We start from the raw sequence: 14,896 nt of genomic DNA on the forward strand, positions 1-14,896 counted from the left end.
GGTCTTCTACCTTGACCCAAAGAAAAGGAAAACTATTTACACGGGAAAGCTCCCAACAAGCAAAAGAAGAACGAGAAATCTTTTTGGGTTTTCTAAAACTAGAGAAACACACGAGAAGAAAATGATAAAAAGAAATAAACTAGCATGGATGATACAGTGGCAAGGTGTGAACACCGACTATCAAAGTGAAAGCGTAAGCAAGAATATAAGGTCGGTGAGAAACACGTACTCCCCCAAGCTTAGGCTTTTGGCCTAAGTCTACTCCCAAGGAGGGAAATAACTGTCTCCGGGGTCCTCCAGAGTGTACTGAGGGTGCCACTGTTGTGTGAGCTCCTCTGGCTCCCACTGATAAACTGGCGTTTGGTACTCGACTGGTAGCTCGGGCACGGGCGCCTGTGGTGGTGCTATGCGCCAATATGCGTAGATGTCCGAGGGCATAATAATGTACCTGCCTAGATGAAGATTGAACAAAGAAGGATCAGGCAAAGTAATAGTCTCACGAGTACCCTGACTAAATACCAGGTTATAAATCATCGTCTTATTTATATCTTTATCAAGAAAGTCATGGCGAACCATGCTATCATAATCTAGATATCTCTCAGGAAGAAGAATCTCTTCTTCCTCGTGCACTCTAATAGGTATATCAAAATGTCTAGCAAGACGGGTAGCATAGATACCTCCATAAACAACGCCTTTAGAACGGTTCGTGTTCAATCGTTGAGCCACTATAGCGCCCAAGCTATAAGTTTTATCATTATAAAGGGCTTCGCGCAAAACCGCAAGATCTGGGGAGCTAAGGGCCCCAGCTTTCCCACGGCCAGTCAAACATTTTCCCATGAATAAAGAGAAGTACCGAAGCACGGGAAAATGTATGCTAGCAGCTCTAGCGCAATACACTGCTCTCTCCTCTCCTACATCAATAGTATCTATGAAAGCCTCTAAGTCCCGTGGACGAGGTTCATGAATATCCCCAACATAAGGTAATTTGGAAACATTGCAAAAATCCTGAAGTGACATGCGCTGGGGGATATCATATAACTTGAACTCAACCATTGGAGGACTCTTCCTTGGATAGAAATTAAATATTTGCACGAAAATGTTAGTGAGGAGGAGGTATTGCAGACACTTATCTTCAATGAAGGCGGTAAGGCCTGCGTTCTCCACCAAGTAGTAAAAGTCCTCATAAAGTCCGGCGGCGCGTAAGAACACATCGCTTGGCCACTCGCATGCTCGAACTTCTGCAACTCGGGGGACCGGATACTTGGGTTTCTTCTTCTCATTTTCATCATCCTTGGGGTCACGACTTGAAGAGCCTCTTAGGAACCTCCTCATCCTTTCCTTTTTCTTTCTGTGAAAATTTCTGAAATTTTTAGTGACTCTAAGGAAAAGGAACAAGGCCCAACGAAACTCGTAGCAACTACTCCTACAAGTGCCTAGAGGCCATATCACACATAAAAACTACTTGGGACCAGCTAAAATTAGCATGCAAAGCTCAAGAACAGGGTCACCAAGGCAGCAAAAATACGCAACGAATAAGGCACTAGAGCAAAAACTAATTGGACCAATGGAGGAGTCACATACCAAGGAACAATTCCCCCAAAATAGTTTGGTGAATGGGGCTTTGCACAAGGAGATCGAAAATCGCAGCAAGAAGAGCAATAACACGGGTTTGAGTAGTAGAATGAATTTTTCTGGAGGTAGGAGAAGGAGATGGGAGCTGGAATAAGTGGAGGGGGACACGTGGGCCCCACAAGCCTAGTAGGCGCGGCCAGGGGGGGTGCTCGCGCCTCCTGGGCTTGTGGCCCACTGGGGCATCCCCCTGACTAGCTCTCCGTCTTAGAATTTTTCAAAAATTCCAGAAAAAATCATACTTGATTTTCAGGGCATTCAGAGAACTTTTATTTTCGGGACAGTTTTCTACGGGACGCAAAAAGCAGAAAACAGGAAAAACTAAAGCTAAATCTATTATTTTTCTTCTAAACAACCGAAAGTAAAGGTTTGGAACACAGGGCTGTGACTCTCAGATTCATCCATCTCATGGTCATCAAAAGAAATCCGTCAATGAGGTTGATCAAGTCTCCTTGACAAACTTTTTTCGAATCGCGTAAAAACGGAGAATTTTCGAATAGTCACTAGGTTACCTCAATGGGGATGTGCATATCCCCAACAAGAAAATCATACTTCATCTTAACAGTAGGTATAGGGCATTTGAAGCTCCGAATAAGAATCGATGAAGTTTTTTCAATAGCATTGATGCAATGTACTCGATATTGTTTCTTCGGAAAGTGCACCGTATGCTCATTACCATTGACATTGCCTTTGTTACACTCAATAACGGCCCGTGCAGTGTTTAAAAAGGGTCTTCCAAGGATGACCGCCATGGCATCATCCTCGGGAATATCCAGAATAACAAAGTCTGTTAAGATAGTAACGTTAGCAACTACAACAGGCACATACTCGCAAATGCCGATAGGGAAAGCAGTTGATTTGTCAGCCATTTGCAGAGAGATTTCAGTGGGTGTCAACTTGTCCAATTCAAGTCTACGATAAAGAGAGAGAGGCATAACACTAACACCAACTCCAAAGTCGCATAAAGCAGTTCTAACGTAGTTGCCTTTAATGGAGCAAGGTATAGTGGGCACTCCGGGATCACCTAGTTTCTTAGGAGTTCCACCCTTGAAGGTGTAATTAGCGAGCATGGTGGAAATCTCAACCTCAGGTATCCTCCTCTTATTAGTAACAATATCCTTCATGTACTTAGTATAAGGAGACATTTTGAGCATATCTGTCAAACACATTTGCAAAAAGACATGTCTAATCATTTCAACAAAGCGCTCAAAATCCTCATCATCCTTTTTCTTGGATGGTTTGGGGGGAAAGGGCATGGTTTTCTGAACCGATGGTTCCCTTTCTTTACCATGCTTCCTAGCAATGAAGTCATTCTTATCGTATCTCCTATTCTTAGGTTGCGGGTTATCAAGATCAACTGGTTCAATCTCCACATCTTTATCATTGCTAGGTTGAGCATCATCATGAACACCACTATTGATATTATCATTAGGCTCATGTTCATCACCAGATTGTGTTTCGGCATCAGAAACAGAGACATCGTTTGGATTCTCGGGTGTAACAGCAACAAGTTTGCTAGCATGCCAGTTCCTATCATCTTTCTTTTTCTTTCTAGGAGGACTAGGTGCATCAGTGCTAACTACTTGAGAATCTTGTTCAATTCTCTTAGGATGACCCTCAGGATACAAAGGTTCCTCGGTCATTTTACCACCTCTAGTGACGACTCTAACAGAATTGTCATTCAACTCATTGAGCAAGTCATTTTGAGCCTTAAGTACTTGTTCTACTTGAGTAGTAACCATAGGGGCATGTTTACTCAAAAGCTTAAGATCATTGACATTTCTATCCACACAAGCACTTAAATGACTAAGCATACGAGCATTCTGTTCCAATTGTCTGCTAACATAATCATTGAAACTTTGTTGTTTGGCAACAAAGTTATCAAATTCATCCAGGCATAAGCTAGCAGGTTTATCAAAAGGAATATCACTCTCATTGAATATACGAAGAGAGTTTACCTCTACTACCTGTGTCGGGTTATCAAGACCATGGATCTCTTCGATAGGTGGTAGATTTTTGACATCTTCAGATTTAATGCATTTCTCTTTCATAGATTTCTTAGCTTCTTGCATATCTTCAGATTGAGGAATAGAATACCTCTTTTCTTCGGAGTTGGCTTGGGAGGTGGTTCGGGAATAGTCCAAGCATTCTCATTGCACAAGATATTATTCAATAAGATCTCAGCTTGTTCCACAGTTTGTTCCGTGAAAACACAACCAGCACAACTATCTAGGTGGTCCTTAGAAGCATCGGTTAGTCCATTATGGAAGATATCAAGTATTTCATTCTTCTCAAGAGGGTGATCGGGCAAAGCATTCAGTAGCTGGACAAGCCTCCCCCAAGCTTGTGGGAGACTCTCTTCTTCAACTTGCACAAAGTTATATATTTCCTGCAAGGCAGCTTGTTTCTTATGGGCGGGAAAATATTTCTCAGAGAAGTAGTAGATCATATCCTGGGGACTACGCACACAACCAGGAGCAAGAGAAGTGAACCAAGTCTTAGCATCATCCTTTAGCGAGAAAGGAAACAACTTAAGGATATAGTAGTGGCGGATCTTTTCCTCACTCGTGAATAGGGTGGCTATATCGTGCAGCTTAGTAAGATGTGCTACAACCGTTTCAGACTCATAACCATGAAAAGGATCAGATTCGACCAGAGTGATTAACTCAGGGTCGACAGAGAATTCATAATCCTTATCGGTCACAAAGATAGGTGAAGTAGGAAACTTCGGGTCGTATTTCATCCTAGCGTTCAAAGATTTTTCTTTCCACTTGCGCAGTAATTTCTCAAGATCATAGCTATCCTTACAAGCAAGATAGTCCTCAGCTATCTCTCCCTCCATAACATAACCCTCAGGCATATCAGGCAATTCATATCTAGGAGAGCTAGTTCTAACAGGTGAAATAGCAGGTTCTACTTCAATAATCTCAGCAGTTTCAGAAGTATCATCACATTCAGCAGCAACTCTAGCAATTTGTGCATCAAGGAATGCACCTAGTGGCAAAGCAGTATCAATTAAAACATCATCACAAGCATCATGGATAAAAAAAGTAACATCATCAAGCACAGACGACACATCAAAATTTCTAGCAGGAGGTGGTGTCGCAAACTTACTCATAACTGAAGGTGAATCAAGTGTAGAGCTAGATGGCAGTTCTTTACCTATCCTCGTTGTTGAGGGAAAGACTTCAGTTTTTGGATCTCTCGGATTCCTCATAGTGATCAGCAGACATAAATCCGAAGTGACTCAGAGAATAGAGCTATGCTTCCCGAGCAACAGCGCCAGAAAATAGTCTTGATAATCCACAAGTATAGGGGATTGCAATAGTTTTCGAGAGTAGAGTATTCAACCCAAATATGTTGATTTGACACAAGGAGAAGCCAAAGAATATTCTCGAGTATTAGCAGTTGAGTTGTCAATTCAACCACACCTGAAAGACTTAGTATTTGTAGCAAAGTATCAGTAGCAAAGTGTTGTGATAGCAAGAGTAACAACAATAATAGTAGCAGCAGTGACAACAGTAGTGACAGAGTAACAGTAGCAGCGGCGACAGCAATAGCGGCAAAGTAACGTAGCAAGGACCAGTAGGGAAAACTCGTATGCATTGGATCGGTGATGGATAATTATGCCGGATGACATTCATCATGCAACAGTTATAACATGGGTAGATATGTAACTAGCTCCAGTTCGTCAATGTAATGTAGGCACGTATTCCGTATGTAGTCATACGTGCTTAGGGAAAAGAACTTGCATGACATCTATTGTCCATCCCTCCCGTGGCAGCGGGGTCCTAATGGAAACTACGGGATATTAAGGTTCTCCTTTTAATAGAGAACCGGAACAAAGCATTAGCACTTAGTGAATACATGAACTCCTCATACTATGGTCATCTCCAGGAGTGGTTCCGGCTATTGTCACTCCGGGGTTGCCAGGTCATAACACATAGTAGGTGACTACAACTTGCAAGATAGGATCAAGAACACACATATATTGACGAGAACATAATAGGTTCAGATCTGAAATCATGGCACTCGGGCCCTAGTGACAAGAATTAAGCATGGCAAAGTAGTAGCAACATCAATCTCATAACATAGTGGATACTAGGGATTAATCCCCATCAAAATTAACTCGATTACATGATAGATCTCATCCAACCCATCACCGTCTAGCAAGCCTACGATGATATTACTCACGAACGGTGAAGAGCATCATGGAATTGGCGATGAAGGAAGGTTGGTGATGACGATGGCGACGATCTCCCCTCTCCGGAGCCCAGAACGGACTCCAGATTTGCCCCCACAGGAAGAACAGGTGGTGGCAGCGCCTCCGTATCGTAAAGCGCGATGAACTCTCCTCCTTGATTTTTTTCCTTGGAGGCGGCGGAGCCCTGAGGGCCCCACAAGCCTGCTAGGCGTGGCCAAGGGGGCCGCACCTCCTGGCTTGTGGGCTCCTCGCTCCACTCCTCCGGTTGATTCTTGTGCCAGTATTTTTTATATATTCCACAAAAATCCTCGTAAATTTTCTGGTCATTCCGAGAACTTTTATTTCTATGCAAAAACAACACCATGGCAATTCTGCTGAAAACAGCGTTAGTCCGGGTTAGTTCCATTCAAATCATGCAAATTAGAGTCCAAAACAAGGGCAAAAGAATTTGGAAAAGTAGATACAACGGAGACTGTGCAGCCGCGGGAGGGGTTGTGCTTGCGGGCGCGGGCACGGTGGAAGAGGCGACCGCGGACTGGACCAGCGGTACGGCGCAGAAGCCCGTCCTCCCCGGTAGTGAAGTCACTCTGCCGATGCGATCCGGGAGTTCATCGCCAGGATGAAGGACAAACCTCACACCTGGCTCACCTCTTGGTGGGAGTGCGACTGGCTCTGGAATCTTCAACACATTGCGGGGATGGTTTGTGACGTCTCAAGTGGCCGTGGGGCCTCTCACCTCACGAGGCGTGCATGGCCCGCGTCTCTTGCAGCTTGCTGGTTTCCTGAGTGACAAACTCCCGCGTCCCTGGCGCTTTGCGCCACGCTTCCAGCTCATGGGACACAAGTTGAGGTGCCCCACCACACGGTTCCCGAGCACCCATATGTCGTGCCGGCCAAGCCAGGCGAATCCCAGTCAGGAGCCCCCGAGCCTGGACTAACAAGGGTGTCATGCATATGATCCTATGCCAGAGGGAGGTGTGCAACAACCGAAGGCACGAGGTGCATGACACCGACGCTAGTCGAGGCACTTCCTGGCCTGTCGGTGCGAATGCGGGCCCGACACCAGGCAGTGCGCTAGCCTAGGGCAGACCCGCCTACCCGACAGTCCTCCATGTTGTGGGTGCACACATTGTGGTGAGCACAGAACATCCCACCGACCCTTCCGGGCATGCCCCCGCGGGGGCCCGGTGGCGTCCCAACGCCGGTCACCGGGACCCGGAGGAGCAAGAGTACAACGTCGGCCGGACCTTACCCGAGCCCCTTGATCCGAGGCCTGAGCGAATCGTCACGTGGTGGTGGAGGCGGCTCGCTGGCCGAGCCCCCCGTTTCTTGCACCCGGGGACGAAATGGGGCATAGGGCGCCAAGCCCCTCCTGGCGACAGTGACAAGCTCGGTAATGTGGTCCACCTAGGCGTCGTTCCCTCTGTCCATTGGGCGGTGGGGAAGCAGTTCATCCGCCATGAGTAGTGTGTCTTGCGCGTTCAAGTCTCCCACATGAATGCAGGCCGAGGGGGACGCCGCGAGGGGTGCAGCGGGGCGGTCGCCTGGCCGCGTTCGGGGCCACGAGGGGCCCTGTTGTCTTTGGGTGACGCGGGCAACGACTGTGGTGGCCGCGATGCTGGTGGGCTGGTGATGACTGTCCGGCATCGAGCGCTACGGGCACGTGTAGTGACCGTCGGCCATGGGGTCGGTGAAGCTAGAGGCGAATCAGAAGCTGGAGGACGGTTGTGCACCCCTACCTGACGCGCCAAATGTCGAAATCAGGGCTCCACAGACTCAGAAAGGTTCGAGCTACGGGGTGCGCTTGCTCTCCAACCTTGTTCTACCTCTCGACCTCACTACACCTACCCGACGGCTAGAGCTATGGAAAGCAAGCATGAACAATTGAGCAGTTTACCCACGTCCTGTTGGAAATATGCCCTAGAGGCAATGATAAAGTAGTTATTATTATATTTCTTGTTTCAAGATAATCGTTTATTATCCATGCTATAATTGTATTGAATGAAAACATAGATACATGTGTGGATACATAGACAAAACAATGTCCCTAGCAAGCCTCTAGTTGGCTAGCTAGTTGATCAAGGATGGTTAAGTTTTCTGACCATACACAAGTGTTGTCACCTGATAACTGGATCACATCATTAGGAGAATCATGTGATGGACTAGACCCAAACTATGAACGTAGCATGTGATCGTGCCATTTTATTGCTAATGTTTTCTGCGTGTCAAGTATTTATTCCTATGACCATGCGATCATATAACTCACTGACACCGGAGGAATACCTTGTGTGTATCAAACGTCGCAACGTAACTGAGTGACTATAAAGGTGCTCTACAGGTATCTCCGAAGGTGTCCGTTGAGTTAGTATGGATCAAGACTGGGATTTGTCACTCCGTGTGACGGAGAGGTATCTCGGGGCCCACTCGGTAATACAACATCACAAACAAGCCTTGCAATCAATATGACTCAAGTGTAAGTCACGGGATCTTGTATTACGGAACTACTAAAGAGACTTGCGGCAACGAGATTGAAATAGGGATACGGATACCGACGATCGAATCTCGGGCAAGTAACATACCGAAGGACAAAGGGAATGACATACAGGATTATATGAATCCTTGGCATAGAGGTTCAACCGATAAGATCTTTGTAGAATATGTAGGATCCAATATGGACATCCAGGTCCTTCTATTGGATATTGACCGAGGTGTGTCTCGGGTCATGTCTACATAGTTCTCGAACCCGCAGGGTGTGCAAACTTAAGGATCGATGATGTTTTAGTATAGTTTAGTTATATGTGTGGTTACCGAATGTTGTTTGGAGTCCCGGATGAGATCACGGACGTCACGAGGGTTTCTGGAATGGTCCGGAAACGAAGATTGATATATAGGATGGTTTCATTTGGTCAGAGGAAAGTTTCGGGCATTTCCCGCAGTGTACCATGAGTGACGAATGGGTTCCGGGTATTCACCGGGAGGGGGCCACCCACCCGAGAGTGAGCCCAGTGACCCTAGGGTGGCGCACCAGACCATAGTGGGCAGGTGAAGCCAGCCCAATAGGGCCATGGCGCCACAACGGAAAAATACTAAAGGAAAGAAAAAAGGAAAGAGGGAGGTGGGAAGGAAGGAGTGGACTCCTTCCCCCAAACCGAATTGGGGTGGGAGTCCACCTCCTCCTTCGGTCGGCGCCCTTGGGGCTCCCTTGAGCCCCAAGGCTAGCCCCTCCCCTCCTCCTATATATACTGGTGGTTTTAGGGATTTTGAGACACAACTTTGCCACGTGCAACTCAAACCTATACCACATAGTTCTTCCTCTAGATTGGATTTCTGCGAAGCTCAGGCGAAGCCCTGTAGGAGTAGATCATCACCACCACCGGAGCGCCGTCACGCTGCCGGAGAACTCATCTACTTCTCCGTCTCTCTTGCTGGTTTAAGAAGGCCGAGATCATCATCGAGTTGTATGTGTGCTGAACGCAGAGGTGCCGTCCGTTCGGCGCTAGTTCAAAACGGATCGTGGGACGGATCGTGGGACGACGGTGATTTGAATCTCAAAGCTGTACCACTAAATCAACCCCGTTTCTTAACGCTTCCCGCTTAGCGATCTACAAGGGTATGTGGATCTAATCTCCTCTCGTAGATGGACATCACCATGATAGGTCTTCACGTGCGTAGTATTTTTTTTCCCATGCAACGTTCCCCAACAGTGGCATCATGAGCTAGGTTCATGCATAGATGTTATCTTGAGTAGAACACAAAAGGTTTTGTGGGAGTTGATGTTCAATTTGCTGCCCTCCTTAGTCTTTTCTCGATTCGGCGGTACTGTTGGATTGAAGCGGCCCGGACCGACATTACTCGTACGCTTACGAGAGACTAGTTTCATCGACTAACATGCAACTCGTTGCATAAAGATGACTGGCGGGTGCCTGTTTCTTGAAATTTAGTCTAATTGGTTTTGACCGAGGTGGTCCTTGGAGAGAGGTTAAATAGCAATTTGCACATCTCCGTTGTGGTTTTTGCATAAGTAAGATGCGATCATACTAGATACCCATAGCAGCCACGTAAAACATGCAACAACAAATTAGAGGACGTCTAACTTGTTTTTGCAGGGCATGCTTGTGATATGATATGGCCAAAGACATGATGTGATATATTGGATGTATGAGATGATCATGTTGTAATAGTTAATATCGACTTGAACGTCGATGCTATGGCAACCGGCAGGAGCCATAGGGTTGTCTTTAAACTAACGTTTGTGTTTGCAGATGCGTTTACTATATTGCTAGGTCATAGCTTTAGTAGTAATAGCATAGATAGCACAACAACCTCGATGGCGACACGATGATGGAGATCATGGTGTGGTGCCGGTGACAAGAAGAACATGACGGTGCTTTGGTGATGGAGATCAAGAAGCACATGTTCATGGCCATATCATGTCACTTATGAATTGCATGTGATGTTAATCCTTTTATGCACCTTAGTTTGCTTAGAACGACGGTACCATTATAAGGTGATCTCTCACTGAAATTTCAAGATGAAATTGTGTTCTCCCCGACTGTGCACCGTTGCGACAGTTCGTCGTTTCGAGACACCATGTGATGATCGTGTGTGATAGACTTAACGTTCACATACAACGGGTGCAAAACAGTTGCACACGCGGAACACTCGGGTTAAACTTGACGAGCCTAGCATGTGCAGACATGGCCTCGGAACACAAGAAACAAAAAGGTCAAGCATGAATCGTACAGTTGATATGATTAGCATAGATATGCTTACCACTGAAACTATTCTCAACTCACGTGATGATCGGACTTGAGATAGTGGATTTGGATCATGTACCACTCAAATGACTAGAGAGATGTACTTTTTGAGTGGGAGTTTATCAGTAATTTGATTAGTTAAACTCTAATTATCTTAAACATAGTCTAAGTCCACTTTGCAATATTTTATGTTGTAGATCAATGGCTCACGCAGTAGCAACCCTGAATTTCAATACGTTCCTAGAGAAAGCTAAGTTGAAAGATGATGGAAGCAACTTTGTAGACTGGGCTCGTAATCTAAAGTTGCGCGTGCAAGCTGGGAAGAAGGATTATGTCCTCAATGCAGCGCTAGGAGATGAACCACCCGCTACATCAAGCCAAGATGTTTTGAACACCTGGTTAACACCTAAGGAGGACTACTCAGTAGTTCAATGTGCAGTCTTGTATGGCTTAGAACCGGGACTTCAACGTTGCTTTGAGCGTCATGGATCATATGAGATGTTCCAGGAGTTGAAGTTTATCTTTTAGAAGAACGCCCAGGTCGGAAGGTATGAGACCTCCGATAAATTCTATGCTTGCAAGATGGAGGAGAATTCGTGTGACAATGAATATGTGCTCAAAATGTCTGGGTACTCAAACCGTCTAGGTGAGCTGGGGATTAAACTCCTGCAAGAAGCTATCACTGACAGAATTCTTCAATCACAGTCACCTAGCTATAAGAGCTTTGTGTTGAACTATAACATGCAAGGGATGAACAAGTCACCCGGCAAGTTATTCGCAATGCTAAAAGTCACAGAGTCAGAACTCTGGAAAGAGCATCAAGTGTTGATGGTCAATAAGACCACTGGTTTCAAGAGAAACGACAAAGGCAAGAAGGGTAACTCCAAGAAGAGCGGCAAGCTTGTTGCCAATCCGACGAAGAAACCCAAGGATGGACCTAAGCCAGAAACAGAGTGTTATTATTGCAAGGGAATGGGTCACTGGAAGCGCAACTGCCCCAAGTATTTGGCTGATAAGAAGGCGGCCAAGGAAAAATGAGGTATATTTGATATACATGTTATTGATGTGTACTTAACAAACTCTCGTAGTAGTGCGTGGGTATTTGATACCGGTTCTGTTGATCATATTTGCAACTAGAAACACGAACTGCGGAATAAACGAAGGCTGGCGAAGGATGAAGTGACGATGCGCGTGGGAAATGGTTCCAAGGTTGATGCAATCGCCGTCAGCACAGTCTCACTTCAGTTACCATCAGGATTAGTTATGAACTTAAATAATTGTTATTTAGTGCATGTGTTAAGCATGAACATTATATCTGGATCTTGTTTATTGCGAGATGGTTACTCGTTTAAGTCAGAAAATAATGGTTGTTCTATTTATATGAGTAATATCTTTATGGTCATGCACCCAATGTGAGAGGATTGTTCATATTGAATCTTGATAGTGATGATACACATATACATAACATTGAGACCAAAAGATGTAGAGTTAACAATGATAGCGCCATGTTTTTATGGCACTTCCGCTTAGGTCATATTGGTGTAAAGCGCATGAAGAAACTCTATTCCGATGGGCTTTTGGAGTCACTTGATTTTGAATCACTTGACACGTGCGAACCATGCCTCATGGGCAAGATGAATAAACTCCATTCTCCGGAACAATGGAGCATGCAAGTGACTTGTTGGAAATCATACATACTGATGTGTGCAGTCCGATGAGTGTGGAGGCGCACGACGGATATCGTTATTTTCTCACCTTCACTCATGATTTGAGTAGGTATGGTTATATCTACTTGATGAAGCACAAGTCTGAAACGTTTGAGAAGTTCAAGCAATTTCAGAGTGAAGTTGAAAATCATCGTAACAAGAAGATCAAGTTCCTACGTTCTGATCATGGGGGTGAATATCTGAGTTTCGAGTTTGGTGCTCACTTAAGACAATGTGGAATTGTTTCACAGTTGACACTGCCTGGAACACCACAGCGTAATGGTGTGTCCGAACATCGTAATCGTACTTTATTAGAAATGGTGCGATCTATGATGTCTCTTACCGATTTGCCGTTATCATTTTGGGATTATGCATTAGAGACAACTGCATTCACTTTAAATAGGGCACCATCAAAATCCGTTGAGACGACACCATACGAGTTGTGGTATGGCAAAAGACCAAAGTTGTCATTTCTTAAAGTTTGGGGATGTGATGCTTATGTCAAAAAGCTTCAGCCTGAAAAGCTAGAACCCAAAGCGGAAAAGTGCGTCTTCATAGGTTACCAAAAGGAGACAGTTGGGTACACCTTCTATCTCAAATCCGAGGGCAACGTGTTTGTTGCTAAAAACAGAGCTTTTCTTGAGAAGGAGTTTCTCTCGAAAGAATTGAGTGGGAGGTAGATAGAACTTGATGAGGTTGTCGAACCTCTAATCCCTCTAGATGGTGGCGTAGGGCAGGGGAAACCTTTCTTGAAGCGACGCCGGTTGAGGAGGAAGTTAACGATGATGATCATGAAACTTCGGATCAAGTTCCTATCGGACCTCGTAGGTCGACAATATCACGTACTGCTCCTAAGTGGTACGATAATCGTGTCTTAACAATCATGTTGTTAGACAACAATGAACCTGCGAATTATGAAGAAGCAATGGTGGGCCCGGATTCCAACAAATGGCTCGAGGCCATGAAGTCCGAGATAGGATCTATGTATGAAAACAAGGTGTGGACTTTGGAAGTATTACCTGAAGGCCGCAAGGCTATTCAGAACAAGTGGATCTTGAAGAAGAAGACGGACATGGACGGTAATGTGGCCGTTTATAAAGCTCGACTTGTGGCAAAGGGTTTTTCACAAGTTCAAGGAGTTGACTACGATGAGACATTCTCATCAGTAGTGATGCTTAAGTCCGTCCGAATCATGTTAGCAATAGTTGCATTTTTCGATTATGAAATCTGGCAGATGGATGTCAAAACGGCGTTCCTTCACGGTTTTCTTAAGGAAGAGTTGTATATGATGCAACTCGAAGGTTTTGTGGATCCAGAGAATGCTAACCAAGTGTGCAAGCTCCAGCAATCCATTTATGGACTGGTGCAGGCATCTCGGAGTTGGAATACGCGCTTTGATGAGGTGATCAAAGCATTTGGGTTTATACAAGTGGTTGGAGAATCTTGTATTTATAAGAAAGTGAGTGGGAGCTCTGTGGCGTTTCTAATATTATATGTGGATGACATATTGCTGATTGGAAACAAGGTGGAGATTTTGGAGAGCGTAAATGATTACTTGAATATGAGTTTCTCTATGAAGGACCTAGGAGAAGCTGCTTACATTCTAGGCATTAAGATCTATAGGGATAGATCGAGACGCATGATAGGACTTTCACAAAGCACATACCTTGATAAAGTTTTGAAGAAATGGAACAGTCCAAGAAGGGGTTCTTCCCAGTATTACAAGGTGTAAAATTGAGTAAGACTCAGTGTCCAGTAACTGCGGAAGATGGAGAAAAGATGAGTACCGTCCCCTATGCTTCAGCCATAGTATCATGTATGCAATGTTGTGCACTAGACCGGACGTCAGCCTAGCCATAAGTATGGCAGGCAGGTTTCAAAGTAATCCAGGAGTGGATCACTCGACGAAGGTCAAGAATATTCTGAAGTACCTGAAAAGGACTAAGGAAATGTTTCTCCTTTATGGAGGTGACGAAGAGCTCGTCGTAAAGGGTTACGTCGATGCAAGCTTTGACACTGATCCAGATGACTCTAAGTCTCAAACCGGATACATATTTATTCTTAACGGGGGTGCGGTAAGCTGGTGCAGTTCGAAGCAAAGCGTCGTAGCAGATTCTACATGTGAAGCGGAGTACATGGCTGACTCGGAGGCAACTAAGGAGGGTGTCTGGATGAAGCAGTTCATGATGGATCTTAGAGTTGTGCCAAGTGCACTAAATCCAATAAATTTGTTCTGTGACAACACTGGTGCCATTGCTTTAGCAAAGGAACCAAGGTTTCACAAGAAGACCAGACACATCGAACGATGCTTCAACCTCATCCGCGACAACGTCAAAGGAGAGGACGAAAATATTTGCAAAGTGCACATGGATCTGAATGTAGCAGATCCGCTGACAAAACCTCTTCCACGAGCAAAGCATGATCAACACTACTGTATGGGTGTTAGATTCATAACAATGTAATTCGCATAACGATGTGAGGACTAGATTATTGACTCTAGTACAAGTGGGAGACCGTTGGAAATAAGCCCTAGAGGCAATGATAAAATAGTTATTATTATATTTCCCGTTTCAAGACAATCGTTTATTATCCATGCTATA

This window comes from Hordeum vulgare, chromosome 6H (assembly GCF_904849725.1).
Source record: "Hordeum vulgare subsp. vulgare chromosome 6H, MorexV3_pseudomolecules_assembly, whole genome shotgun sequence".
Classification (NCBI taxonomy): domain Eukaryota; kingdom Viridiplantae; phylum Streptophyta; class Magnoliopsida; order Poales; family Poaceae; genus Hordeum; species Hordeum vulgare.